The sequence below is a fragment of the Zonotrichia albicollis genome, chromosome 26 (assembly GCF_047830755.1).
Source record: "Zonotrichia albicollis isolate bZonAlb1 chromosome 26, bZonAlb1.hap1, whole genome shotgun sequence".
NCBI lineage: Eukaryota > Metazoa > Chordata > Aves > Passeriformes > Passerellidae > Zonotrichia > Zonotrichia albicollis.
Window position 1 is genome coordinate 5,279,569 of NC_133844.1, and position 27,706 is coordinate 5,307,274.

General features: G+C 50.4%; 1 protein-coding gene across 1 annotated transcript in view; it reads left to right on the plus strand.

Annotated features, from left to right (window-relative positions):
- PEBP4 (phosphatidylethanolamine binding protein 4) overlaps positions 1–27,706 on the plus strand; it is a 90,602-nt gene that overhangs the window by 16,190 nt on the left and 46,706 nt on the right. The window lies entirely within an intron of this gene.

The following is a 27,706-nucleotide window of genomic DNA, read 5'->3' on the forward strand; positions in this document are numbered from 1 at the left end:
ATTTTTGGGCTGGGAAAGGCCCCAGACCTGCTTGGGATATTTCAAAAGCAATTAATGGCATTTGGGGTGGGCAGGAGGGTTTATAGCAGCAGGCAGGTTCCTCCCGATGCTTCTGGTGCTTGAAAATTGAATTTGTGAGGTTTATAATTGTGTTTAATTATGGGGGAGCCAGGTATAGCTCCCCTTCATCTTCCTGGCATCCTCCTCATTCTCCCCAGCTCCTCCTGACTCTGTGGAGCTTCCCTGCTCTGGCCTTGGACATTTTTTGGGCTGGGAAAGGCCCCAGACTCTTCTGGGATTTTTCAAAAGCAATTAATGGCATTTGGGGTGGGCAGGAGGGTTTATAGGACATTTTTAGGGCTGGGAAAGGCTCCAGGACCTCTGGAATTCTGGGCTGGGTGTGCTGGGAGGGTCTTTGCTCCATCACTCTCCCCACTCCAGGCAGGTGCTGCTCTCCCTGATTTTCAGAGGGCTCTGGGAGCAGCCAGGCTCTGCTGGGTTTCTCTGGGGTGTGACAAGCTGCTGGATGGATACACGGCTGAAAAATCAGGGAATTGGGAATTGCCGGGTGCTGGGTGGAGGGCAGCGAGGTGTGGGAGAGGCAAACACAGCCTGACCCGGCTGCCACCCTCCCCTGGGATTATCCAGGCATCTCCCAGCCCTGCTCTGGCATCTGGGACGCCTCGAGCCTGCTCGGAGCCCGAATTTTGGCAGCAGACGCCCTTGAGCAGCCCTTGCCAGGTCCCTTGCTGGCAGGGAATCCTGCTCCGTCCTGCTCTGCCGCTCCAGCTGCACTTCCCAAACATCACCTCCCACTGCAGGGAGCATCCCGGGGAGCTCAGCCTCAGCCCCGGGCTCGGAGCATCACTCCCGGAGCCTTCCTTCCCTCCTCCCCTGCAGCATCTTCCTTCCCCGCCAGCACAGGAGCCTTTTTTCCATGGATGAGTAATTCTTCCCAATTTGGGGGCTCCTTCCTGCGCTGTAACAACCCCGAGCTCGCCTGCCTCTTTCTTTTTCCAGCTGCCATCTCCAGCAGAAATTCCCTTTTTTTTTTTTTCTTTTTTTTTTTTTCGCTTCTTTTTTTTTCCCCGGCAGGAGGGGAGGGGCGGGGGGGATCTCGGTTATACAATCCGGGGTTGGGGCGACTATTTTGGATCCCTCCTTCCTGCCTCCAAATTGCAGCTCCGAATGTGACAAGTTACAAAACACTTGAGTCATTTCTCTCTCTCTCTGTCGAGCGCGCTGCCTTTTTCCCCCATAAGGGTTTGGGTTGGTTTAAATGGAAAAAAAAAAAAATTAAAAAAAAAAGAAAAAAGGAGGATGGGGATGAGGATGGGAATGATGGGGATGGGGAGGGGGGAAAAGGCGGATCCCAGCCCGGGGGGCTGCGGGCAGCCCCCACGCAGGGGAACTCGCGGGGCTGTTTATGTAAGATGCTCATGTTCTGCTGAGCTGCAGCGAGAGCTGTTGTCGATTCCCAGGAAAACCCACGGCTGCCCACGTAGGATCTCCCGAGCAGGGTTGTGTAACGGGGAGCCAGGCAGCCGGGAGGGAGGGGGGGGTCGGGAGATCCTGCCTGGGGAGGGGGGAAAAGCAGGGATGGCTGCGTTGGAAGGAGTGGGAAAAGTCCTTGGTGCAGAAAATGCGGCTGCTGGGATGTGAAAATGTGCTGCCAGGAGGTTTTGGGGTGCTCTGGGCTGCTCTCACCTCTCAGCACAGATTTGGAATTAATTGAGTCACTGGGTGACTTCCCAGCATCCCTGTTTCCTTTGGATTTCTTGGGAGGAAAGGGATTTTTGTGATGAGATTCAGTGTTGGAGTGGAAGAAAACAGCAGCGGTGGTTTGGTGGAGGAGGTGGCCTGATCCTGAGCGCTCCTGCAGCTCCTGGGATCGTCCCAAGGGGATTTCAGGTTGGATTTCAGCAGGAATTTCTTTCCCTATGGGAAGGGTTGTTAAACCTTGGAAGGGGAGGTTTGGAGTCCCCATCCCTGGGGGTGTCCAAGGAACACCCAGATGTGGCACTCAGTGACAAAGTGGGGATGGGGCACAGCTGGCACTCGGAGATCCTGCAGCTCTTTTCCAACCTGAATGATCCAAGGATTTGGGAAAAAATCCCTCATTTCCCAGTGGATCTGCACCACCAGCCTCAAAACCTGAGGGAGGGGCTCCAAACCAGCTCTGCACCCCACCAAAATCACCATTTTAATGTTTTTTTTTTTTCCCTAAATCCCAAAAATCGGGGAATGCTGGTGGCTGGTGCTGCTCCAGCCCGTGAGGAGAGGAGCCCTGTCGAGGTGCTGGGATGGGAGCTGCGTGTGTTACATTTTTATCCCTATTTATTCATGCAGAGCCGAGGCGCGGGGCGAGGCGCCCTGCTCTCCATGAGAATGCTCCTTCATTTACATCCTCCCTCCTTCCCCACAACTGAACTTATCCGGGTTATTTTTATTCTTCATGTGTATTTTTTTTCCCTTTTTTAAAAATTTTTTTTTAAGAAAGATTGGGGGAAGGGGAGGAGAAAAAAAAAAAAAAAAAACTAAAAAACCCAAGCATCACCACCAGTCTAAATTCACCTTATTTTTACTTCTATTAAAATTTCCCCTCTGGAATTTTGATAAACCAGAAAAAAATGAGGCACACGAGCGAGCTTCACCCGAGGGGAGAGCCGAGGCCCGGGGATGAGGGGGAGGAATGTGTTTTGGGGCAAAGAGTAAGTTTAGAAGTATTTTTCTCTTAACTGGAGCACTTAGCTGCACTGCAAGCCATTCATCTTGTGCTTTAATAACTCATTCTCCCTGCGAGATGGGATATCACAGCCCTGGATATTGCTTTTCTTGGGATCCAGGATCAAAGATGAATCTGCTTCCTCTAATAAAATACATTGGAATTTTATTGGAATTGGAATTGAAATAGTTTTCTGCACCCTGATTTTCCCCCTGTATTTTGGGGGTTGAGCTCTTCTTTGCCCCAGATCCCCCTTGCTGGCCTGGTATTTATTTATTTCCCTTCCCTAACGATGGAAATACAAATTCCCTCATTTCCCCGCATCCCTGGGGAGCTCCAAGTGCTGCCATTTGCTTCGGGCTGTCTCTAATTGATTGATAAATCAGATATTTATGATTTATAGAGGACATTTTACATCCTGGGGTATCCCTTGCTGTGGGAGCTGATGCGGTTTTGGGGTGCCATGTGGTTTGTGACCATTTTATCCTTTTCCTGCCACTTTTTAATCAACAATCCATCCCCCTGGAGCAAACATTTCCCTGTGCAGCAGCTTGTGCTTGTCCCCTGGGGGTGTGCCGAGTGTGCAGGGCCGGGGAAGGAGGTTGGGAGCTTTAGGAATCCTGGAAGGTTTTTTCTGGGAGCAGAGGGAGCTCTCGGCTCGCAACTCGGCCGCTTTTTGCCGGCGCCGCCTCGCCGGGATGAAAAATGAAAAAACCCTGGAACAAAACTTCTCCCTTTCATGTTGCCTTTCGGCCCGGCTGTCTCTTAACTACGCATTTGATCTCGGCATCTCGGCGAGAAGGTTCAGAGCCTGATCAGGAATTAATGGGAAGCGGGAATGAAGCAGCGGATCAAAGCGCGGCGGTGGCCGGGGGGGACGCGCCGTGGTGGCACTAAAGGGACACGGGGGACACGGCCAGGGGTTGTCACCTCCAGGGCTCCAGGGGCTCGTGGGTTTGTGTCTCCGGGGGTTTTCCAGGGTTTGGGAATGCTGGAGGCAGCAGCGCTTCCTGCACGGATGGGAATTCCCTCGTTAAATAAATATTTGGTGATGGGGAGAGGAAGGGAGGCAGCAGCGCTGCTGGGGCCCCCGAAATGCTGGGCTCCCCAAAATGCTGGGTTCCCCAAAATACTGAGCCCCTAAAATGCTGGGTTCCCCAAAATACTGAGCCCCTAAAATGCTGAGCCCACCAAAATGCTGAACCCCTAAAATGCTGAGCCCACCAAAATGCTGGGGTCCCCAGAATGTTTTACTCCCCTAAATGCTGCACTGCCCCAAAATGCTGAGCCCCAAAAATGCTTCACTCCTCCAAAATGCTGGGTTCCCCAAAATGCTGAACTCCCAAAAATGCTGAGCCCCCCAAATGCTGCACTGTCTCAAAATGCTGAGCCCCCAAAATGCTGCAGAACCCCAAAATACTGAGCCCCCAAAATGCTGAACTCCCAAAAATGCTGAGCCCCCCAAATGCTGCAGAACCCCAAAATACTGAGCCCCCAAAATGCTGCTGAGCCCCAAAAATACTGAGCCCCCCAAAATACTGAGCCCCCACAAAATGCTGCACCCCCTCCAAAGTGCTGAGCCCTCCAAAATGCTGCAGACCCCCAAAATGCTGAGCCCGTCAAAATGCTGAGGCCCCCAAAATGATGGTCCCCCACAAAATGCTGCAGCTTCCCAAAATGCTGAGCCCCCTAAATGTTGCAGACCCCCAAAATGCCAAGCCCACCAAAATGCTGAGCCCCCCTCAAAATGCTGAGTCCCCCCCAAAATGCTGAGCCCTCCAAAATTCTACAGAGCCCAAAATGCTGCAGCTCCTTGAGATGCTTCAGCCCCCAAAATGCTGCAATCCCTTAGGATGCTGCAGCCCCCCAAGATGCCCCAGCCCCCCAAAATTCTGCACCCCCAAAAATTCTGCACCCTTTAAGATGCTCCCCAGCCCCTTCCCCATCACTCACAGCCCAGAGGAGGACAAGGACAGAGCCAGGATTGCCCTGGGGTGGCAGCAGTGTCTTGCACCCACCAGATTTGCAAAATCAGAGGTTTTCTCCACTAAAACTGTTAAATTCCTGCCTGGACCCGGCTGTTTTGGGGGGATAACCCTGGATGGGAACGGGGGGCACGTGTGGGGTCAGGATTGAGTTGGGGCTTTGCCCTGGTTTGTGGGGCAGCTGCTGGACCTCGTCCTGTCCTCGCTGCTCCCGGGAGCTCTCCCTGCTCACAGAGGGACGGGTCACAGCAGCCTGCGGATTTGCCAAATTTCCTCCAGCTGGAGTGAAAAGCCTGGGAATTTGGGTGGAGAGCTGGCCATGAGGGAGATCAGGGCTCCTGGTGGCTGGGGACAGGAACGGCTTGGCTGCTGGGTTGTGATCAGTTTGGCCTTTTCCTTTTCCTTTTCCTTTTCCTTTTCCTTTTCCTTTTCCTTTTCCTTTTCCTTTTCCTTTTCCTTTTCCTTTTCCTTTAAATCCTTTCCCTTTCTCTTTCCTTTAAATCCTTTCCCTTTCCCTTTCCCTTTCCCTTTCCCTTTCCCTTTCCCTTTCCCTTTCCTTTAAATCCTTTCCCTTTCCCTTTCCCCTTCCCTTTCCTGTTCTCTTTCCCTTTCCCTTTCCTTTAAATCCTTTTCCTTTCCTTTTCCCTTTCCCCTTTTCATGGGATACCCATGGTCCAGGAGAGGCTGCTGGCAGAGGGAGCTGCTGTCTGGCACCTTTCCCTTTGGAAAGTGAAGGAATGTTTGGCAAACAGGACTTTTGTAACCTTTTGGTCTTCTCTTGTTGGAATGTCACTGTGGGGACAGAGAAGATGAGCAAAGCCACTCTGGCTCCTGCAGTGACTGCAGCCTTCACATATGTGGTTTTCCCAGCAAAATGCAGTATTTGGGTAAAGATACCTGCAGGTGGATGGGATGATCCCTGTGGGGTCCCTACCTGAGCGATGCCACCCATACCCCACCCAGACACCTGGAGTTTAAACCCCAACAAACGCTGTCTTTCCAGGAAAATCCTTTATAAACCCTGTAAACACCCACATCCAGGGCAGGAATTGCACTTTTCCCAAGGGCTTGAGGCCACAAGGCAGAGCTGTGGCCAAGCAAAAGCTCAGCCTCCTCTTTGCACACCTCAACACACCAAAAAACCTCCTCCACAAGGCCAAGCGTGCAATTAAAACCCCGCTATGTGCACACACAAGCCCGTGGCAGCCTCCAAAGAGTGAATTAAATTACAATGAAAGGCAAATGCCAGCTCTGGCAAAACCCTAGGAAAGGAGCCATCAGCTCTCCGCGGCGTCCTGGGAATTTCAAACCACGCCAATGGAATTTGGCCGCTCCATTTCATTCGCTGTCAATCAGCGTCGCTGCTACTGATGCTTCCTCCTCGTTTGAGATCCCCCATTTCTTTTGGCCATGCCCAGAGCGCAGTTGTATCCCAGCCAGGCAGCCCTCATCACCAAGCGATTAAATCAGCGGGAAAAAACCCAGGAGAGACATCTCCTCTCAGACATAATAGTAAAAAGGGGGCGGCAGGGACGGGAGGGGGGCGACGGCTCGGGGTCTATTTCTGCTCTGATGTGTCCTGGCGCCGCCAGAGCCTTCCCCGGGTGCTGAGCTGTGATCACCAGCTGCAGGTGGCAAAGCAGGGTGTGCAGGGAAGGCTCCTGCACCAAGCTGGGTTTTCCTGGTGTTCCAAAGTCCCTAGGTTGGAGGTTGGTTCTGTTTTGGGGCCTGTTTTGGGTTCTGTCCTGCTGCAGCTGTGCTGGGTTTCTGTGGGTGCTGTCGCTGGTGGAGGGATTGGGGTGTTGGGGAATGTGAGCGTCACAGCAGGGCCTGAGCATTCTGACATGCATGGGTCTTGATCCCTGAACATTCTGATATCTGGGGGTTCTGATTTCTGAACATCCTGATATCTGAGGGTCCTGATCCCTGGACATCCTGATATCTGAGGGTCCTGATCCCTGAGCATCCTGATCCTTGGGCGTCCTGATCCTTGGGCATCCTGATCCCTGAGCATCCCAACCCCTGAATATTCTGATCCCTGAGCATCCTGATCCTTGGCATCCTGACCCTTGGACATCCTGATCCTTGAGCATCTTGACCCTTGGACATCCTGATCTCTGAGCATCCTGATCCTTGGGTATCCCAACCCGTCAACATCCTGATCCCTGAACATGCTGATCCCTGAGCACCTTTATGCCTGGGCACCCTGATCCTTGGGCATCCTGATCCTTGGGCATCCCAACCCCTGAGCATCCTGATTTTTAGGCAACCTGATCCCTAAGTATCCTGATCCTTGGACATTCTGATCCTTGGGCATTCCAACCCCTAAACATCCTGATCCCCAAGCATCCTGATCGTTGAGTATCCTGATCCTTGAACATCCTGATCGTTGAATATCCTTATCCTTGAGCATCCTGATCCTTGGACATCCTGATCTCTGAGCATCCTGATCCTTGGGTATCCCAATCTGTCAACATCCTGATCCCTGAACATGCTGATCCCTGAGCACCTTAATCCCTGGGCACCCTGATCCTTGGGCATCCCAACTCCTGAGCATCCTGATTTTTAGGCAACCTGATTCCTAAGCATCCCAATCCTTGACCATCCTGCTCCTTGGGCATCCCAACCCCTGAACATCCTGATCCCTGAGCATCCTGATCCTTGGGCATCCTGATCCCTGAACACCTTGATCCCTGAGTATCCTGATCTCTGCACATCCTGATCCTTGGGCATCTCAACCCCTGAACATCCTTTTCCCTGAAGATGCAGACATCCGAGGGTCCTGATTCCTGAGCACCCTGACCCTTGAACATCCTGATCTCCAAGCATCCAATCCTCTGAGCATCCTGACCCCTGAGCAGCCTGGCTCTGAGCATCCCTCTCTGCAAGCATCCTGACCCCTGATCATCCCAACCCCCAACCATCCCAGCCTCTGAGCATCCTGACCTCTGAGCATCCTGACTCCCAAGCATTCCTTCCCCAGCTGTTGAACATCCTGCCCCGGCAGCATCCTGCCTCCAAGCATCCCTGGCCCCGAGCATCCTGGCCCCATGCCTTCCTCGGGGGCAGCTTCCTCCCAGCCTCTAAAATCAAGTGCTTTAATAACAGGCTGTAAAAGGACTGTGGAGAGAGGGGGGAAATAATTGTGTGAGCCAGGGTTATCAGTTCACCGAGTGTTTCCTGGCCTGGATTTGGCCATACCCAGGATAACATTGAGTCATGAGGGCTGCCCTAATGAGAATGTCTGTCCCTAGGAAACACCAGTGTGACCATTCCAACCCTGTTGTGTCCCAGTGTTCCTGAACCCCTTTTTCCTGCAGGAATTGGCAGCAGCAGCATGACCCTGGCTTTGTGTGTGTCAGTCCTGGGCTGTTGGAAGTTACTTTTATTTCTTTTATTGTTGTTTTTATTTATTTTTAAGGATTTTATGTTTAAACATAAAGATTTAGGAAATCCCACACTTCTCATCACATCCCTGGGGCAGCTCCAGCCACTGCCACCACACCTGGGCTCAGATCCCAGCTTTTCCCACACAAAACAAAACCTCTGGGGCTGGGAATCCAAAACTTGCCATCCCACAGGACCATCCACGAGTGGCTGCACATCCGGGCTGGGGAGTGACGGCTCTGGGGGGTTGTTTGTTTGGGAAACAGGATCAGAAACAAGCCCTGGAGTTGTGGTGTGGCCCCAGCACAGGGCTGGGCCAGCCACTGCTTTTCCATTCCAGAAATGTCACTGAGTCACGAATGACTCAGAATTATAATGGGAGACATTTCCAACCCTGTGCATGACTCGGAGACGTCTTCCAGGGATATTAGAGCTGTTTGTAAAGTCCAGGCCTTGCCCTGGCGCTGTCCCTCCCTCCCTGGCTGCTCGGTGTCCCCCCCTTGGCCAAGGTGACAGCCGGGATGTGGCTGAGGATGCTCCTCTGTGTCCTGCAGGATCAGGGGGACGTTCTGTGGGATCAGGGGGATGCATTAACGCTCCCCATCAGGTGGCAGGTGTCTATTAACGTGCCTCCCATCGCCGCTGCCTCCAGCCTGCCCTTGACCCGGGGCTGGCCCGGCAGACAGCTCCGTGTCACGCGTGACCCCCGTGGGTGACCCCAGGGGTTTTGGCTGCCAGAGGGGGGGATCTGTGTCTGAGCATCATCAGGGCTCACTCTGCCGCCCTTCCCTCCCCTTCCCACGCTGGGAAATTTCCCTCCTGCTCCTTGGGGACAGCTCTATGAGGTGTCCCCCCCTCACGGATGCGGTGGCACCGACGGGCAGCGCTCCTCTCAGAGATCCCTCAGCGCCTCCTCTTCCCACAGCTCACCTCATCCCAGCCTCCAGAGCCAATTAATTAATCAGGGATGAATGGAGGGAGGCATTTGATCCAGTCAGACCAGTTCAGTTCTCTGGGTGGCCAGTGTGGGTTCCCAGTGCGATGCCGTGAGCCGCGCGCTTCCCTCCTCGCTGGAAATACTTTCTCACCAAATAGCATTAAATATTCCTGAGCTGTGAACATCTTGGACTGATTTTATTTTCCATAAATAAACTTGTTGGGAGATATTTGGAGATGGGCCTAAGCTGCAGAGCTTGGACTGGCTCCCAAATCTCGCTGCTGTTTGGGCTCGAGGGGTTGGTTCAGGATTGTTTCGAGCTTTATTTCGGTTTCGTAGAGTTGGGATTAAAGAGGTGCCCCCCTCAAAGAGGACCTTTCCCAAAATCCCTGATCCCATCAAATGCTGTTGATGGCAGGAGAGGGGATCACAAGTGTCCCCTCCCCTCCAGACATGACTTTAGGGTTGTATCTATAGGGGTGGGCATTTTGGAAGTAGCATTTCCAGTGGGATCAGCTGGATTCTTCCCAAGGTACCAAATCCCAGTTTATTGGGCTGAGACCATGGATGCTCCATGTTTTAGGCCCTGTGGGGTTTTGGGGCACAAATCCATCCTCATCACACAGACAAGGTGCCCCTTGCTCAGCTGGAGATGCCTCCAGCCTATCCCAGCTGGAAATTTGCTGCTTCCTAGATTGGACAAAGAAAAGCAGAAAAAGAGAGATTAAAAAAAAAAAGGAAAAAAAACCCCATACAATGATGTTTATTTATTTTCCAATGGGGAAGTGAAGTGGGAGAGCTGCAAGGACATGTTTGCAAACCTGCTCCTGGCACAGCTCACCCAGAGGAGGCCGGATCCGGATCCGTGGGGCAGGGAGGTTTAATTCCCATCCTTCCCAGCAGGGCCGAGCGTTTCCCTGTGCCTGATTAACAGTGACAAGGACAGGATTGCTCTTTTGGTGAGCGCACATGCTCCCCAAACCCCCGGCCATCCCTCATCCTCGCCTTCCCTTCTTCTCCCTCAATGCCCAGGTTTACTCCGGGGGAAGAGGAGTCTAATCCGCCCTGTAAACTCTGTCACATCCTCATTAATTTGGCCATGTCTCCCTCGCTCGCCTTAGGGAAGCATCTCATTTTTAACGAGGCTCCGGGGGGGGCGAGGGCTTCATTTTGACAGCTGAGGTGGGAAAGGTGCAGCGTCAGGGCTCGGGCAGCTCCGGGGGCTGCGTTCCTTCGGCAGCTCCGGGAACGTGGAATTTCCTCCGGCTTCTCCCCTCACCTGGGCTGAGGCCGCTGCTCCCGAATTTCCTGGGGGGTTAAAGCTGAGATGGGCACAGCCCCAGAGCCCAGGGCTGCTGCTGGTTTTCCACCATTTTCCACTGCCATCCCAGTGTGAGGCACTTCCCAACCTTTGGGAGAACCCCATGGCTCAGGACCTGCTGCCCTGGCTAATTCTGGCCAGTTCTGGCTTTTTCCCCTCCATTATTCCTAAATTCAAACATTTTGTAGTGAAATCTCATGGCATGGTCTTAATTCCAAAGAATATTGTGGATGTATTCCAAATAATCTTACGTGCATGACATATATCCCCAACTATTTTTATACACATATTATATATATATATATATATATATATATATATATATATATATATATATATATATATATATATATATATATATATATTCCTAATATTTTATATATATTATGTATTTTCCTAGTATTCCAGAGATATAATATATATCATGTATATTCCTGATAGATTATATATATAATGCATTTTTCCAATATTACAAATATATGTAATATATATATAATGTATGTTCCCAATATATTATATATATAATGTATTTTCCCAATATTCCAAATACATATTATATATATTATGTATATTCCCAATATATTATATATATTATGTATTTTCCCAATATTCCAAATATATAAAATATATATAATGTATATTCCTGATATTTTATAGATATTATGTATTTTCCCAGTATTCCAAATATATTAAATCTATATTATGTGTTTTCCCAATATTGCAAATATATTATATCTATATTTTGTATATTCCTGATATTTGACACATATTAAGTATTTTCCCTATTCATTATATATAATATTTATATTCTCAATATATTATATATATTCCAAATTTATTATATATAATATTTATATTCCCAATATATTCTATATATATGTAATGTATTTTCCCTATTTATTATATATAATATTTATATTCCCAGTATATTATATATATTATATATATTCCAGATTTATTGCACATAATATTTATATCCCAAATATATTACATATATTATGTATTTTCCCAATTTATTATACATAGTATTTATATTCCCAATCTATGATATATAACACAGATTTCCTATATATTTATTTTCTATTCCATCTATTTAATGCCGTATCTGGCCCTGCATCCCTGCGTGGTTTTATGCTCAGGGCAAGGATCCGTGGCTTTTCTGTGTAAGGCCAGTGGCTGATCCGTGGGGATCTTGCTCCATCCTGGGAGCTCTTCTAACCCATTCTAATGCAAATGTGCATTAGCTGATAATCGGAATGTTGAGTGGATTATTTCACCCCCAGACGAGCTGCTGCAAGGCACTTTTTTTTTTTTTTTCCCTTTTAATATATTAAACCAAAAGAGAAAAAAAAAAAATCCAAACTAATCCACCCTGCCACAAAGAAACCCAATTTGGGATTAGGATTGATCCCCGGGGATCTGGGCAGGAATCAGGATCGCTCTTTTTCCCTCTGGAGGCCATAAATAAATGAAGAGCCACGACCTGGTGACACCCTCTAACAGCTTTATGGCGTGTGCACCGTAATTGCACAGCAAACATTTGTGTTGTAATTAAAGCCAGGAGCCACCAAACCATGAGAAATCAATTAAAAGGAATCCTTCCTGTGGGAGCAGCATCCCAGCCCTCCTGCCTGTCCTGCTAAGATGCTGCTTCGTCCTTTCTCTCCCCACCCCAAAAAAAACCCCCACTGGATGGGTTGGTCGCCCTAAATATGGATTTTTCCTCCCAATCTCCTGGATGCTGGAGCATCCCTGCCCTGTGGTGTCCCAGCCTCGCTGCTGGTGTTGATTTTGGTGGATTTTGGGAGTGGAGGGGTGGCCCTGGGTGTGTCCCAAAGTCCACATGAGATGTGGGGATTTTTTGGGAGCAGCCACATGTTGGATGGTTGGGTAAAGATGCAGGGCTCAGCTCCTGCCAGGAGAAACGAGCAGGAAATGGGCATTTTATCCAGCAGGATTTGAATTTTGGGGTATAAACAGGGAAGGGAGATCAGCTCTTAGGAAGAGGCCTCTGCCATGAGATCTCAGTAAAAAATATTTATGGATGATGGGAGAAATCCATGATCACACAATCCCACACCCATCTATCCTCAGAAGGGGCTTTAGGATTTTTAGGGTTTGGGTATAAACAGAGAAGGGAGATCAGCTCTTAGGAAGAGGACTCTGCCATGAAATCTCAGTAAAAAATGTTTAGGAATAATGGGAGAAATCTGCACCCATCTATCCCTAGAAAGGGCTTTAGGATTTTTTAAGATTTGGGTATAAACAGGGAAAGGAGATCAGCCCTTGGAAACAGGACCCTGTCATGACATCTATCAAAAATTATTTAGGGATAATGGGAGAAATCTGCACCCATCTATCCCCAGAAAGGGCTTTGGGGTTTTTTGGGGTTTAGAATAAAAAGGGAAGGGAGATCAGCCCTTAGGAACAGGAGGACCCTGCCATGAGATCTCATTAAAAAATGTTTAGGGATAATGAGAGAAATCTACACCCATCTGTCCCCAGAATGGGCTTTGGGATTTTTTGGGGTTTAGTATAACAAGGGAAGGGCCATCCCACTGCAGGAATCTTGGAATGCTGCTGTTGCCTCTGCTCCAACCCCTCAGCATCCTCCCCAAACCCCCTCTCACCCCAGGAGCAGCTTTTGGCTGAACCCATCATCCCAAAAAGCGAGATTTGGCTGAAAACTTCCATCCCCCCCCATCCTGGGACACTCCACCCACAGAGATCCAACTCCCCCCATGCTCCAGGAGCCTGGAGGAAGGAGCTGAATCCACCAAAACAAACCCTTTCCCTGCACGTGTGGCTGCTTCCCCCGGGAGAGGCTGAGAGAGAGACTGGAGCGCATGTGACAGATGTTAATCGCATCATTTAATGCACTCCTGGAAGGCACTTGGATACAGGGATGGGGAGGAGCAGCAGAATGGAGCATTGTCTCCCATTTCCTGCAGCATCCCCCGGGAATGGATCACCCCAGGATGCACAGCTCACCCAGGGGAGGGAGGGAGGTGGGAATGGCAGCGAGGAAATTCGGGAGTTTTCTGGTGGATGTGCCTGTTTTGGTACAACAGAGTGGTAAAAAAAGGCAGAGAAATCGGTTTTGTTTGGTTTCCAAAGGGATGTTTGGGGAGAAAGTGGAGAGGGTGAAATTGGGATGGTGGGATCGCTTCTGACCCACAGCCTGGACTAAACATGGATACAGGAAAGGGAAAAATGGGGATGCAGGGATTGTGGCTGGCCCACATCTGAGCATCCCTGAGAAAACAGGGGATACAGGAGAGGGGAAATAGGGATGGAGGGATCACACCTGAGCATCCCTGAGAAAACAGGGGATACAGGAGAGGGGAAATAGGGATGGAGGGATCACACCTGAGCATCCCTGAGAAAACAGGGGATACAGGAGAGGGGAAATAGGGATGGAGGGATCACACCTGAGCATCTCTGAGAAAACAGGGGATACAGGAGAGGGGAAATAGGGATGGAGGGATCACACCTGAGCATCCCTGGAGCAAGCAGGGAATGCAGAAGGGAAATAGGGATGGAGGGATCACTTCTGACCCACAGCCTGGACTAAACATGGATACAGGAAAGGGAAAAATGGGGATTCAGGGATCGTGGCTGGCCCACATCTGAGCATCCCTGAGAAAACAGGGGATACAGGAGAGGGGAAATAGGGATGGAGGGATCACTTCTGATCCACACCTGAACGTCCCTGGGAATTCAGGAGAAGGGAAAATAAGGATTGCACCTGATCCACGCCTGAACATCCTTGAGGTACACAGGGAATACAGCAGAGGAGGAAATAGGGATGGAGGGATTTCACCTGATCCACACCTAGGTATCTCTGGAGCAAATAGTGATACAGGAGAGGAGGAAAGAAGGATGGAAAGATGGTGGGATCATGTCTGATCCATATCTGAGCATCCCTGGAGCAAATATGGATACAGGAGAAGGGAAATAGGGATGGAGGGATCGTATTTGATGCACACCTGGGCATCCCTGGAGAAAACAGGTAATAGAGAAGAGGGGGAAATAGGGATGGAGAGATCACACTGATCCACACCTGAGCATCTCTGGACTAGAATTGGATACAGGAGAAGGGAAAAAAGGAAGGAGAGGTCAGATCTGATTCACACCTGGGCATCCCTGGACTAGAATTGGATACAGGAAGGGGGAAAATAGGGATAGAAGGATCAGAGATGATTCCACATCTGAGCATCCCTGGAGCAAACATGGATACAGGAGAAGGGAAAGAGGGATTGAGGGATCAGATCTGATCCACACCTGAGCATCCCTGTACAGAATGAGAGATACAAGAAGGGAAATTATTGTGAAAGGATCACTCCTGATGCACACCTGAGCATCCCTGGAGCAAACACCTCCTGCTTGGCCTGGGGAAATGCTGAAACGCCACCTGATATCCATCGTGGGTGGGTTGGAGAGGGGAATTGCATTTCCAAGGCAGGAGCAGCATCCCATGGGCTGCTTCCCTGATTGAATTCCCCCTTGGTGACCCGGGAAGGTAATTGAGGCTCAGGGGAGCCGGGGCAGACGGCACCCCCTGGAAATCAGCACCTCCAGGCACCCCCCTGAGCCGGGCAGCAATTGAGGCCAGCCGACTTCAAGGTGCCTAAAAGTAATCAACTTATTGCCTAATAGATTTCTCAGTCATGAATTCCCCGTGCTCCAGATGCCCCCCAATCAGAGCAATTACGGATTTAAATGGAGCTGGAATCCATGGTGCAGAAAATGCCCGTTTTAGCGGGAGATTGGCCAGAGGTGAGGGACCTGTAACACCCCTGGTAATGAAAGCTCTTCACAGCTTGCCGTGTTCCACCCGGGAATAATTGCTGCAGCCTGTGATACGGATCCGGCTGCGTTAATGATGCCCTGTTCCTTTTCACAGGACTCATTTCAGCTTTCCCCCATTTTTTTTTTTGTTTTGTTTTGTTGGTTTTTTTGGGGGTTTTTGGGGTTTTTTTCCCCGGGATTTCAAAGCGCCGAGGCGAGGTGGGAATTAACGCGTTAACGCTGTTGTGGGGCTCGGGGTGATTCCAAATGTTGTTCCCGGGATCCATTCACAAAGTGCCGGGGATCAGGGAAAGGGTGGCTGGAGGGGAATGGAATGTGACACGGGTGTCATCCCTCTGTCCATCCCAGCTGGAATTTATTCGCCCTGACAGGATGGATTTATCAGAACAAAACATACATCAGGAATTCAAAAAAAAAAAAAAAAGAAAAGAAAATTAAAAAAAAAATTGGATTGGAAATAAAACTCCCATTAACTTCCAAATGAAAACCACATCCAAGGGAGACAGTTGGCTTCTCCTCTGAGTTTATTATTAAATATTTTACCAGGGAGGGAAGTTCTGAGCTGAGCATCTTTTCCCTCCTGTTCCTGGCAAGAGCAGTTTGTGAGGAGGGAGGGTGAGCTCTTGGTTGTTTTCCCGAAGCTCTTTCTGGGGGTAGCTGGGTGTAGATTTCTCCCATTATTCCCACATTTAAACAGCTTTTTAATGAGATCCGAAGGCAGGGTCCTATTCCTAAGTAATATTGGGAATATATCTTATCCAATATATCTCTATCTGGAATATAATCTATATTTCCTTACAGTGCATATACAATATAAGTGAACATTATATAGATAATACATAGAGAATATTCAGAGAATATATACAGAATATGGTCTATATTTCCATGTAGAATATATTTTTAAATTCTAGAAATATTTAATAAAATATATAAATATATATATTATAGATGGAAATATAGACACAATATTTATTCCAAATATATATTATATATTATGTGTTACGTAGTATGTACAATGTATTATATATGATATATGGTATGTGATATGTGATATATGATATAAAATATATAATATTTTATATCTATATATTATATATTTTATGTATATTTTAGGTATATATATTATATATACAATACAAAATACATAATACATTATATATTATATATTATATATTATATATTATATATTATATATTATATATTATATATTATATATTATATATTATATATTATATATTATATATTATATATTACATTAACCATTATATAATATTATATATAATATTGTATATATAATATTATATATTATATCTGTTTTATAAGTTATTTGGTGCTTGGGGGTGGGAGAAGGGCCCTGTCTGTTCTTTTGGTCACTCACAACTCAGCAGCAGCAAACTCGAAGCGCTGGGAGGGGGTTCCAGCAGGTAAATGATGCCGTGGGCGGGTCGGCGCCGCATCCCCAGGGATGGAGCCGGACCGAGCAGCTCGGGCCGCTCCTGAAACGCTTTAATTTCCCCCCAAATGGAACCGAGATGTGTTTTTTCCCTCCGTATCTTTGCTCCCAAGGGGCTCCGGGATTAATTTCCCGGGGTGACCCTGGGGGCCGCAGCCGCCTGACCCTGCCCGAGGGGCCGCGGGGTCGCGGCAGGGAGCGGGGGGACCCGCGGCCGCTGATGGGGAGCGGGGGGCGCTCCCAAAATGGCATTTCCACCTCATCCAGCCCCGGATTCAATTACCGGCCCCGGCAGCGCCGTCCCTGGGGACAGCAGTGTCACCGTCCCTCCGCAGCCCGGGACCCCCGGTGGCCTCGGGGGCGGCCTCGGGTCCCTGCGGAGGGGTCGGGGTGTGCTGGGGAATGAGAATGAGCAGGGGGTTGTGGTGTTGTGAGGTCCCCAGGACGAGGTGAGAGATGAGAATTTGACTTCATGTTGTCAGAAGGCTGATTTAATATTTTATTTCATTATTTCATTTAATATTTTATCATTTTATTTCATTATATATATTATATTATGTATTATATTATTATATATTTCATTATACACTATATATATTTCATTATATATATTATACTATTATATATTTCATTATATATTATATATATTTCATTATATTATTATATTATATGTAGTATATGATATTATTAAAGGAAATGGTATACCAAAACTACACTAAAGAAAGAGAAAGGAGACATCAGAAGGCTGGAAAATAATGAATAATAAAAACCCGTGACTGACCAGAGTCTCAGCACAGCTGGACTGGGGTTGGTCATTAAGTTAAAACAATTCACATGCTGGATGAACAATTCTCCAAATCACATTCAGGAGAGTTGAAGCTTCCCACTTGCCCAGGAGAAGAAATCCTGGTGAAGGGATTTTTCATGAGAGGGGATTGTAGGAATGGGGATTTATCCCTGTAAGGAATCAGGCCGTGGATTTTGTCTCGGAGCAGAGCTGGGGTTCATTACCCTGAGGATTGCCCATGGCCCCCTGTCCACACAGGGCATGGGCAGAGCCATTGGGCCCTCTCCATTGACCCACTGGGATCCTCCACTGGGATCAGCCTTAAAATCATTGAGTGATTTTAAGGCAGATCCCAGTGGAGGAAGGGATGGGAGAGAGAGTGGGGAAAAGCCAGGGAGGTTCCTCTCAGTGCCGGGTGCTGCTGTGAGATCCCTCCCAAAGAGCGCAGGGACATCTGCAGGGACAGTGGCCACGTTCCTGACCTGGGCCATGCTCAGGGCACCTGCATTTCCCACAGCCAGGTCTGTCCTCATCCCCAGATCCTCCTCCCTCAGAACCACGGAATGGTTGAGGTTGGAAAGGCCTCTGGGATCGCTGAGTCCAACCTGTGCCCAATCCCCACCTTTCACTGAGTGCCACCTTCAGGTGACCCCTCCAGGGGTGGGCACTGCAACCCTCCCTGGGCAGTTCCTGAGCCCCCTTTCCATGGGGAAATTCCTGCTGTGCCCACCCTGAGCTGCCCTGGCCCAGCCTGAGGCCGTTCCCTCTGCTCCTGTCCCTGTGCCCTCCTGGCAGGAGCTGGGCAGAGCCACAAGGGCCCCCTGAGCCTCCTTTGTTCCAGGCTGAGCCCCTCCCAGCTCCCTCAGCTCTCTTGGAGCTCCAGCCCCTTCCCAGCTCCATTTCTCCTTTTGGGACAGTTTGGGACACTGTGCTGGGTGTTTGGCACCATCCACAGCCTCCCTCCCAGCCAGGATTGTGACACTGGGATAATTCCACTTGTGCTGGAGCCTGTGAAAATGCTCTTTCTTTTCACAGAGCAGAATCTAATCCAGAAGAGAGGAAAACACTCATTATTTAATTTTCCTCAGTATTTTTGTGTGCTCATGGGATTTTAATGGTATTAATTATTATTTAATTTGCACTTTGGCAATTCATTTGTGCTGAGCTATTCTGGTATTTGAGAGCCAGCGATGCTCAATCCCTTTTGCATCTCCATTCATGCTGCTGCTCTCCAGCCCTTCTTCCCAGGCATCCATGCCTCCCTCAGTCCCATCCACCTTCCTTCCAAGAACTCATCCTGTCCCATCCAAAGCATCTCGCCATTGTACACCTCTCCCTTTATTTGATTTTCTTTATAATCTCCAGCTACCAGACCCCAGCTGGGAAAATCTGAGCAAGGATCACCAGCTTGGAGTCACAGCGTGGAGGAGCTGGTGGCTCCTGGGTTTTCCTGGTGCAGAGTCCCATCCATGGGGCCAACATCCCTCTGTCTCCATGGAAACATCCCTCCAACCCCTCTCAAGCATCCCTAAATCCCCATCCCTTCACTTTCATGTGAGGATCCCTAAATCCCCATCTCTCCATCTCCGTGAGGATCCATCTCTCAATTCCCCTCTCTCCATCTCCACATATTGCAAAATATTCTTCCACCCACATTCCACAACATTCTCCCATTCCATTCTTCCACTGACAGCATCCTTCCAGCCCTCCATCCCCATGAGAGAATCCTTCCATCTCCTCCATTCCTGTCCCCCCAGCTCCTCACGAGCATCCCTCCATGTCCACAGAAGAATTCCTCCATCTCCGTTAAGCATTCCACCATTCCCATCCCTCCATCTCCATGTGAGGATTTCTCCGTTTTTATCCCTCCATCTCCATTGATCATTCCTCCATTTTTATCCCTCCATCTCCATGTGAGGATTCCTCCATTCCCATCCCTCCATCTCCATGTGAACATTCCTCCATTTCCTCCATCTCCATGAGAGATTCCTCCATCCCTCCATCTCCATGTGAGATTACTCCATTCCCATCCCTCCATGTGAGGATTTCTCCATCCCTCCAGCTCCACAGGAGCATCCCTTCACCTCCATGCGAGCACTCCTCCTTTTCCATATGAACATCCTTTCATCTTCTCCATTTCCATATGCACACATCTATTCATCCCAGGTGAAGGTCCCTCCATTCCCCTCCATTCCCCTCCATTCCCCTCCATTCCTCTCCATTCCCCTCCATTCCCATCCTTCCAGCTCCACAGGAGCATCTCTCTACCCCCAACCCTTCAATTCCTGTGTGAGCATCCTTTGATCCCATATGAAAATCTCTCATCCCCATCTCCATCTCTCCATTTCCGTGTGCCCATCCCTCCATTCCATTCCATCCTCCCTCCACTCCATTCCAGCCTCCTTCCATCCCATTCCAACCTCCCTCCATCTCATTCCAGCCTCTCAATTCTATTCCAACCTCCCTCCATCCCATTCCAGCTTCCCTCCATTCTATTCCAGCCTCTCTCCATCCCATTCCAGCCCCCTCCATCCTCATCCTCACATTTCCATGCCAGCATTCCCTTATCCCATTCCAACATCCCTCCACCCCATTCCAGCCTCTCTCCACTCTATTCCAGCCCCCCTCCATCCCATTCCACCCCCCTCCATCCTCATCCTCACATTTCCAAGCCAGCCTCCCTCCATCCCAATCCATTCTCTCTCCATCCCATTCCATCCTCACTTCATCCCATTCCAGCCTCCCTCTATCCCATTCCAGCCTCTCTTCATCCCATTCTAACCTCCCTCCATCCCATTCCGCCCCATTCCAGCCTCCTCCACCCCATTCCAGCCCCCTCCATCCTCATCCTCACATTTCCAAGCCAGCCTCCCTCCATCCCACCGAGCCTCCCTCCATCCCCCTCCATCCCCGCCACTTCCCCAGATAATGAGAGCGAGTTTAAAAAACTTAAAGCCTCTTCCTGCCCGCGGTGAGTGACACAAATGGAGTTCATATTTAATCATCTGTTAACTCGTTGTCTATTATAGCTCTTTAATAGCACCAGAGATATTCTTAATGAAGCATGATTTAAGGTATTTACAGCTCTAGGACCGACAGACATCACTCACAGTGTGCAGGTAATGAGGCGTAAAACAGCTCTGGAAACCGTAAAAATGGGAGAGAGAGAGCGAGGAGGGAGAGAAAGCAGGCGAGGAGTTCGGAGCTGAATTGTTCCAGGGTTTGTTTTAAAATGTTTAGGCATTTAAAGTCATTTCAGCTTCGCCGAGGTGTCTGGTAGCACCGAGTTCAGCAATTCCCAGCGCTGAGAGCCCCTGCCTTGCCAGGAGGGGTCTGGCCCCCCGATGCTCCCGAGCTGTCTCAGGAATCATGGGAGGGAGCAGGGAAAAAGCTTTTGAGGGTCCCCAAGGGCCTTGTGGGTGCATGGGAGCAAAGCTTGGAATTTCTGGGTGCAGTTTCCCCTTGGTGGCACAGCTCACTGAGGGGACACCATGACCCTTCCCATTGCTGGCCTGCAAATGCCACCCCTGTGCAACGCTTTTATTTTCTTATTTTTTTCCCCCAGAAAAAAAAATAATAAAAAAAAATTTAAAAACCCATCAGAACCCAAGCCAAGTTTTGCAAAATAATTTGTGACGGAGGTGCCATTCTGCATCAAAATATTGTGTAGAAAATGTCAAATGTCACCAATCCATGTGTCCCCCCGCGTGATAGTAATTGGGCTGGAAGGCTGCGCTCTGCCACCGCGGCCGCTGGCCGCCTCCTCCTCCTCCTCCTCCTCACTCTGGGCTCGGGAGATGTGTCGCTTCCCGAGTCCGTCCCGGCTGCTCCGGCCGCGGTGTCCCCAGCCCGGGGACGAGTGCGTGGTGCTCATTAGGCTGCAGCAGTGACAAACAGCTCCCGGGGAAAAGGGGGGCAGCCGGAGCGGGCTGGAGCGGTTCTGGGGGTGTTGGTTCCCTCCTGGATTTGGGATGTGCGGCCCCATTCCCTGGTGTTTCCCCTTTTGAGGATTTTGGTGGATTCACGTCGATTTGGGGAACCCAAAGCAGAGTGGGGTCTCTGATTGAGGAATCACAGCCTGTTGCTCCCCTCCCTCCCCAAAAGTGCTCCAGAGGCATCATCACCTGCATTTCCAGCACCACGGACCCTTTGGAATATTTATCCCACTTTGTGCCTGGTTGTGCTGGGTGTGTAGCACCCCCACTGCTGTTTTATTGCTGCTATGAGGGAAAACAAACTGTTCTTTCAGAGCAAATAATCCATTCCTTAAAGCATCCCAAGCCCTTAATCTGGGAACAGACCTTTCACACACACTCCTTAACCACCCTGGATGAATCAATCCTCATTAGGACATTAGGCTGCATAAATATTTGGCCGGTGAGGGAGCCCCAAGGGAGAGCAGAGGGATGGGGAGAGCTGCAGTTGGAAATTCAATGAAGTTCCCTTGGGCAGCGGGAGCCAGGCCTGGGAGAGTTGGGTCCAGCCTTCAGCAGGTGCCACTTGTCCCCTTGGGCTAGTCCTGCGGAGCAGGGTTAATTTTGCTGACCTGGTTTGTTTTGCCCGTGGAAGTGGCGAGGTGCAGGTGGGAAGGGAGGAGGTGAAATCCTGCAGCTCCTTCCCCGAGCCACAGCACAACTCGGGCACAAACAATTTCTCTGCCGCCGAGGAAGGAGCTGGAATTTGTCTCTGGCGAGGCAGCAGCAGCAGAATTGCGAAGCCGGTGCCTGTTATAGAAACTTTTTAGTACTGGGGACAAGCCAAGAAAAAAGCCCAGATTGATCTCAAATCTCAGCTGGTGCTGGCGGCGCTTCCACCTCAACTCCTGCTCTGGTGGGACGTGAGCTGGACCCTGCGAGCATCCCTGAGGAGAGCTGGGATGTTTCCCAGCGTTCTGGGTGCTCTTCCCAGCTCCCTGTCCTGCTCTGGAAAGTGATTTTGGGACAGATTGAGGGTTTTTTGTTTGTAATTCTGTAAACCCAGCTCTTCCCTGGCTCCATCTCCTGTCCCATCACACCAATGGGACCAGCCTGGATCATCTCATGCCATCAAAATCCTCCCCAGCAGGATAATGCAGGCTGGGGCAATGCCAGGCTGCAGCTCCCAGGGAGGTGAAAGTTTTTTGGCTCAGATACCGTCACAACCTGTCCCGTGATTTCCATGATTTCCTTCAACACCCAGGGAAATTCCTTAGGAGCTGTCAAGGTGGCAATGGGGCAGCTGGAAATTTCACCTCATCCCCTGAGAGGTGAGGGGCTGCTGCAGGGAACATCCTGTGCTGAGGGTGGGGTGAGCTGGGAGGATCCAGCCTGGATCCATCCAAACCTGTTCATTCCCATGCTGGGAAGCAGGCACTGGGGCTTGGCCCAGTTTTGGGATGGAATTCCTACAGCAAAGCTTGGGCACCATCCATCTCCCCTGCACAGAATAAAGCCCATTTTAATCCATTTTATCCCAGGATAAAGGGATGCCAACGGGACGGACACACCGACACAGCCACCCCTGGGCTCACCCAGCTCCATGCCCTGCCCAAGTTGGGGATCCCTGGCAGGGCAGAGCTGAAAACACCCGAGCCCTGCATGTGTGCTGCTTCCATGTGCGCTGGTTTCCAAGGAAACCGCTCGCTCTACATGTGTGTCACTTAACACCCTATTTGCTTTCATTTGGATAAGTCTTTAATTCCTGAGCAGCCCCGGCTCGGCGGGATCTGTTGAGCTCCGTGTGTATCCTCAGCGCACAAAATCCCTCTCCTGCCTCTTGGAAAAGTCGCTGCCTGCTCGGAGCGACTTCCCTAAACCTGTGCCTAATTGGAGCAGCTAATGCTTTCTGCAGGAATAACTGGATATTTTGCTGCTGCTTCCCCCTCTAGAAACAATTAGCAGGGAAATGCAGGGCTCTTGTCACCTGCCACCAGCTCTGCTGCTCCAGCTTGGTGGCAGGTGGAGGAGCAGGGTGAGGACGCTCCTTCCCAGGGGTGTGGGGGCAAAGCTGGGTGCTGCAGGTGTGGGTTTGAGTGCTTGGGAAGGCAGCAGCTCCTGTGAACGGTTAAATGTTGATTTTAAAGTGTCCTGGGGTGGGGAAGCAGGGAAGGGTGGCCATGGAAGGGTGACCTGGTTGGTGTCACACATCAGCCTGGAGAAGGGAAGGATCCAGGGAGAGCTCAGAGCCCCTTCGAGGGTTTAAAGGGGATCCAGAAGAGCTGGAGAGGGACTGGGGACAAGGGATGGAGGGACAGGACACAGGGAATGGTCCAAACAGGGAAAAGTGAGCTTGGGGTGGGCATTTTGGAAGGAATGAGCGTGGGGAGGGGCTGGGATGGAATTCCCAGAGAAGCTGTGGCTGCCCCTGCATCCCCGGAAGTGCCCAAGGGAGAAGAGAAAGTTCCAGAGAGAGCTCAGAGCCCATTCCAGAGCTTAAAGGGCTCCAGGAGAGCTGGAGAGGGATTTGGACAAGGATGGAGAGACAGGACACAGGGAATGGCTCCCACTGCCAGAGAGATGGGATATTGGGAAGGAATTCCTGGCTAGGAGGACAAGAAAGGGCTGGGATGGAATCACCAGAGCAGCTGTGGCTGCCCCTGGATCCCTGGAAGTGTCCAAGGCCAGGTTGGAGCAACCTGGGATAGTGAAAGGTGTCCCTGCCCAAGGGATGGAACTGGATGGAGTTCAAGTTCTCTTCCCAACCAGACCATTCCACAATCCCATGACACCAATAGGACACACTGGGTGCTGCTCTCCAGCAGCTCCTCCGCTGCTTGGGCCAAGCAGGAATGAGCAACAAAGCTTTGGGGGTGTTTTTCTCCCCCAAATTTTCATTCCAAGCGGCTTTTTCTTCCCTCTCGCCCTTCCTCCCTTCCCTTTGCACAGCATGATGCCTCCTGTTCCTGTGCACGGGAGGAATTTTCTGATCTAAAGCCACTTTCCTCCTCTCCCAAAATCCCTGGGGGTGGCTCATGCTTGTAAAGCCGAGCAGCTCCCGTGTCACTCGGGGCTGGCTCCCGTCTGCAGCCCTGACAGCAGCTAATGCTGTTAGCCCGTGTAGAGGAGGGATTTCAGCATCAAAACCCCCCAAAATCACCACACTCGGGCTGCTCTGCTGCTTGCAAGCAATTCAAAACCATCCCCCCGTGTTTGGGGTGCCTGGCATGGCCTAGGGTGGTCGCACAGGGGGTTTTGGGGTGGCTTTGGGGGCTGCTGCAGCCTTGGAGCGGCGCAGGATGAGCAGCCTGGATTAACTCGGCTCGGGGAGGGCTTTGCTATCTTTAGGTGGAAGGTGAGGGATTGTGGCTCTGAGGGTGGCCGGCAGGTGAGGAGAGAGAAAAATCCCCGGGGCCAGCCCTGCCCAGGGCCCTGACCCCAGCTCCTGTCCCCAGCGGGGTCTGCCCTGCCGGCCCCGGCCGCGTGCGCCGTCACCTTTCTAGGCCACAATCTGTCCCCAATTCCAAGCCTGCTGTTAGCTTCACTTGCACTCTATTCTCGTGTTTGCTGTTATTTTTTAACACTTTTTTTTTTTCTCCTCCCCGTTTTTTTTTCCTTTTTTTTAATAATTTTTTTTTTTTTTTTTTTTTGCATAAAAACACTATCCTCTCCCCAGAGCCTGCCTGGAGCGAAGGCATGGTCTGTACAACTGCAATTATTTCGAAGAACAGATGGAGTGAGGAGCAGAAAGTCTGTTAATAGTAATAGAAATGCTACATGTTAACCTGGACAGCACACGATGACAGTCCCATGACTACACGTTCTGTTCCCACCAGCTGGGCTCCGAGCGGAGCCGAGAGATTCAGAAACGCCGAGCTCGGCTCCGCACCCTCCCCAAAGTTAGAGCTCAAATTCCTTCACACTTCCAGCGTAGGGTTTTTGGGTTGTCGGGCTTCTTCTCCCCCTCCTCCTCCTTGCTATTAAGCGCTGATTTCGGCGCTGTTAAGGAATTTTGCTGCTTTTTTTTTTGTTTTTTTTTCCCTCTCAGCCGGCTGCAGCTGTGGGAGCGTGGTGGGGATGGAGGTGGCGGCTCAGCCTCGAGGTCCTGACCTTCAGCCTCAGCACAGCCCCTTTCCCATGCTCACATCTGCAGCCTTGGTGTCATTCCCCCACCCTGGGTGATGCCAGGCTGGGATCTGTGGATTAGGGCAGTGGGTGGGGCGGTTTGAGGGAGTTTGAGATTTTCTCTGCAACTGTTTCCAGCTAAATGGGTTGAAATCTGCATTTTTCTGGTTGAAAGTGGTGTTGTCTGTGGTCTTCAAGAGGTTTATATGAGATGTGTGGGATGCCAAGGGGTGCCTCGAGGTCCTGACCTTCAGCTTTACATGGTGATGCCAGCACGGCCCCTTTCCCATGCTCACATCTGCAGCCTTGGTGTCATTCCCCCACCCTGGGTGATGCCAGGCTGGGGTTTGTGGATCAGAGCACTTCTGGGTGGGGTGGTTTGAGGGAGTTTGGATTTTTTCTGCAACTGTTGCCAGCTAAAGGGGTTGAAATCCTCATTTTCTGGTTAAAAGCGGTGCTCCCTGTGCTCTTCAAGAGGTTTATATGAGATGTGTGGGATGCCAAGGGGTGCCTCGAGGTCCTGAACTTCAGCCTCACGTGGTGACACCAGCACAGCCCCTTTCCCATGCTCACATCTGCAGCCTTGGTGTCATTCCTCCACCCTGGGTGATGCCAGGCTGGGGTTTGTGGATCAGAGCACTTCTGGGTGGGGTGGTTTGAGGGAGTTTGGATTTTTTCTGCAACTGTTGCCAGCTAAATGGGTTGAAATCTGCATTTTTCTGGTTAAAAGTGGTGTTGTCTGTGCTCTTCAAGAGGTTTATATGAGATGTGTGGGATGCCTCGAGGTCCTGACCTTCAGCCTCACGTGGTGATGCCAGCACGGCCCCTTTCCCATGCTCACATCTGCAGCCTTGGTGTAATTCCCCCACCCTGGGTGATGCCAGGCTGGGATCTGTGGATTAGGGCAGCGGGTGGGGCTGTTTGAGGGAGTTTGAGATTTTCTCTGCAACTGTTGCCAGCTAAATGGGTTGAAATCCTCATTTTCTGGTTAAAAGCGGTGCTCCCTGTGCTCTTCAAGAGGTTTATGAGATGTGTGGGATGCCAAGGGGTGCCTCGAGGTCCTGACCTTCAGCTTTACATGGTGATGCCAGCACGGCCCCTTTCCCATGCTCACATCTGCAGCCTTGCTGTCATTCCCCCACCCTGGGTGATGCCAGGCTGGGATCTGTGGATTAGGGCAGCAGGTGGGGCGGTTTGAGGGAGTTTGAGATTTTCTCTGCAACTGTTTCCAGCTAAATGGGTTGAAATCTGCATTTTTCTGGTTAAAAATGGTGTTGTCTGTGCTCTTCAAGAGGTTTATATGAGATGTGTGGGATGCCAAGGGATGCCTCGAGGTCCTGACCTTCAGCCTCAGGTGGTGACACCATCACAGCCCCTTTCCCATGCTCACATCTGCAGCCTTGGTGTAATTCCCCTACCCTGGGTGATGCCAGGCTGGGATGTGTGGATTAGGGCAGCAGGTGGGGCGGTTTGAGGGAGTTTGGGATTTTCTCTGCAACTGTTTCCAGCTAAATGGGTTGAAATCTGCATTTTTCTGGTTAAAAGTGGTGTCGTCTGTGGTCTTCAAGAGGTTTATATGAGACATGTGGGATGCCAAGGGGTGCCTCGAGGTCCTGACCTTCAGCCTCAGGTGGTGACACCATCACAGCCCCTTTCCCATGCTCACATCTGCAGCCTTGGTGTCATTCCCCCACCCTGGGTGATGCCAGGCTGGGGTTTGTGGATCAGAGCACTTCTGGGCGAGGCGCTTTGAGGGAGTTTGGGATTTTCTCTGCAACTGTTGCCAGCTAAATGGGTTGAAATCCTCATTTTCTGGTTAAAAGCGGTGCTGTCTGTGGTCTTCAAGAGGTTTATGAGACGTGTGGGATGCCAAGGGAGGGGGACACAGGTTATGGCAACACCTCAGGGGTGTTTTGCCTCCTTACCCCAACCAGAGGTTGGGAAACAGCAAAAATATTGAGTCAGCCCCAAAAACCTCACTGTGCAAATCCCTGCCAGGTCTCCCAGGGCAGCCACAGAGCTCCAGCCAATTCCAGTGGGAATTGCAGGGCTGAATCCCAGGGCTGTTGGTGACAGCCCAGCCTCCGGGGCGGCTGGAGCAGAGCCTGGCTCCCTGACAGACGCACCTGGAGCTTTTATTCGGATATAGATCCCTTAATCTGCGTGCTTGGGGGATAATCTGGTGCCTGAGGTCCTGCCAAATCCCTGGAGATCAGCAGGTTTTCCTTTCAGAGGTCACTCGCAAGCCAGCTCCATCCTC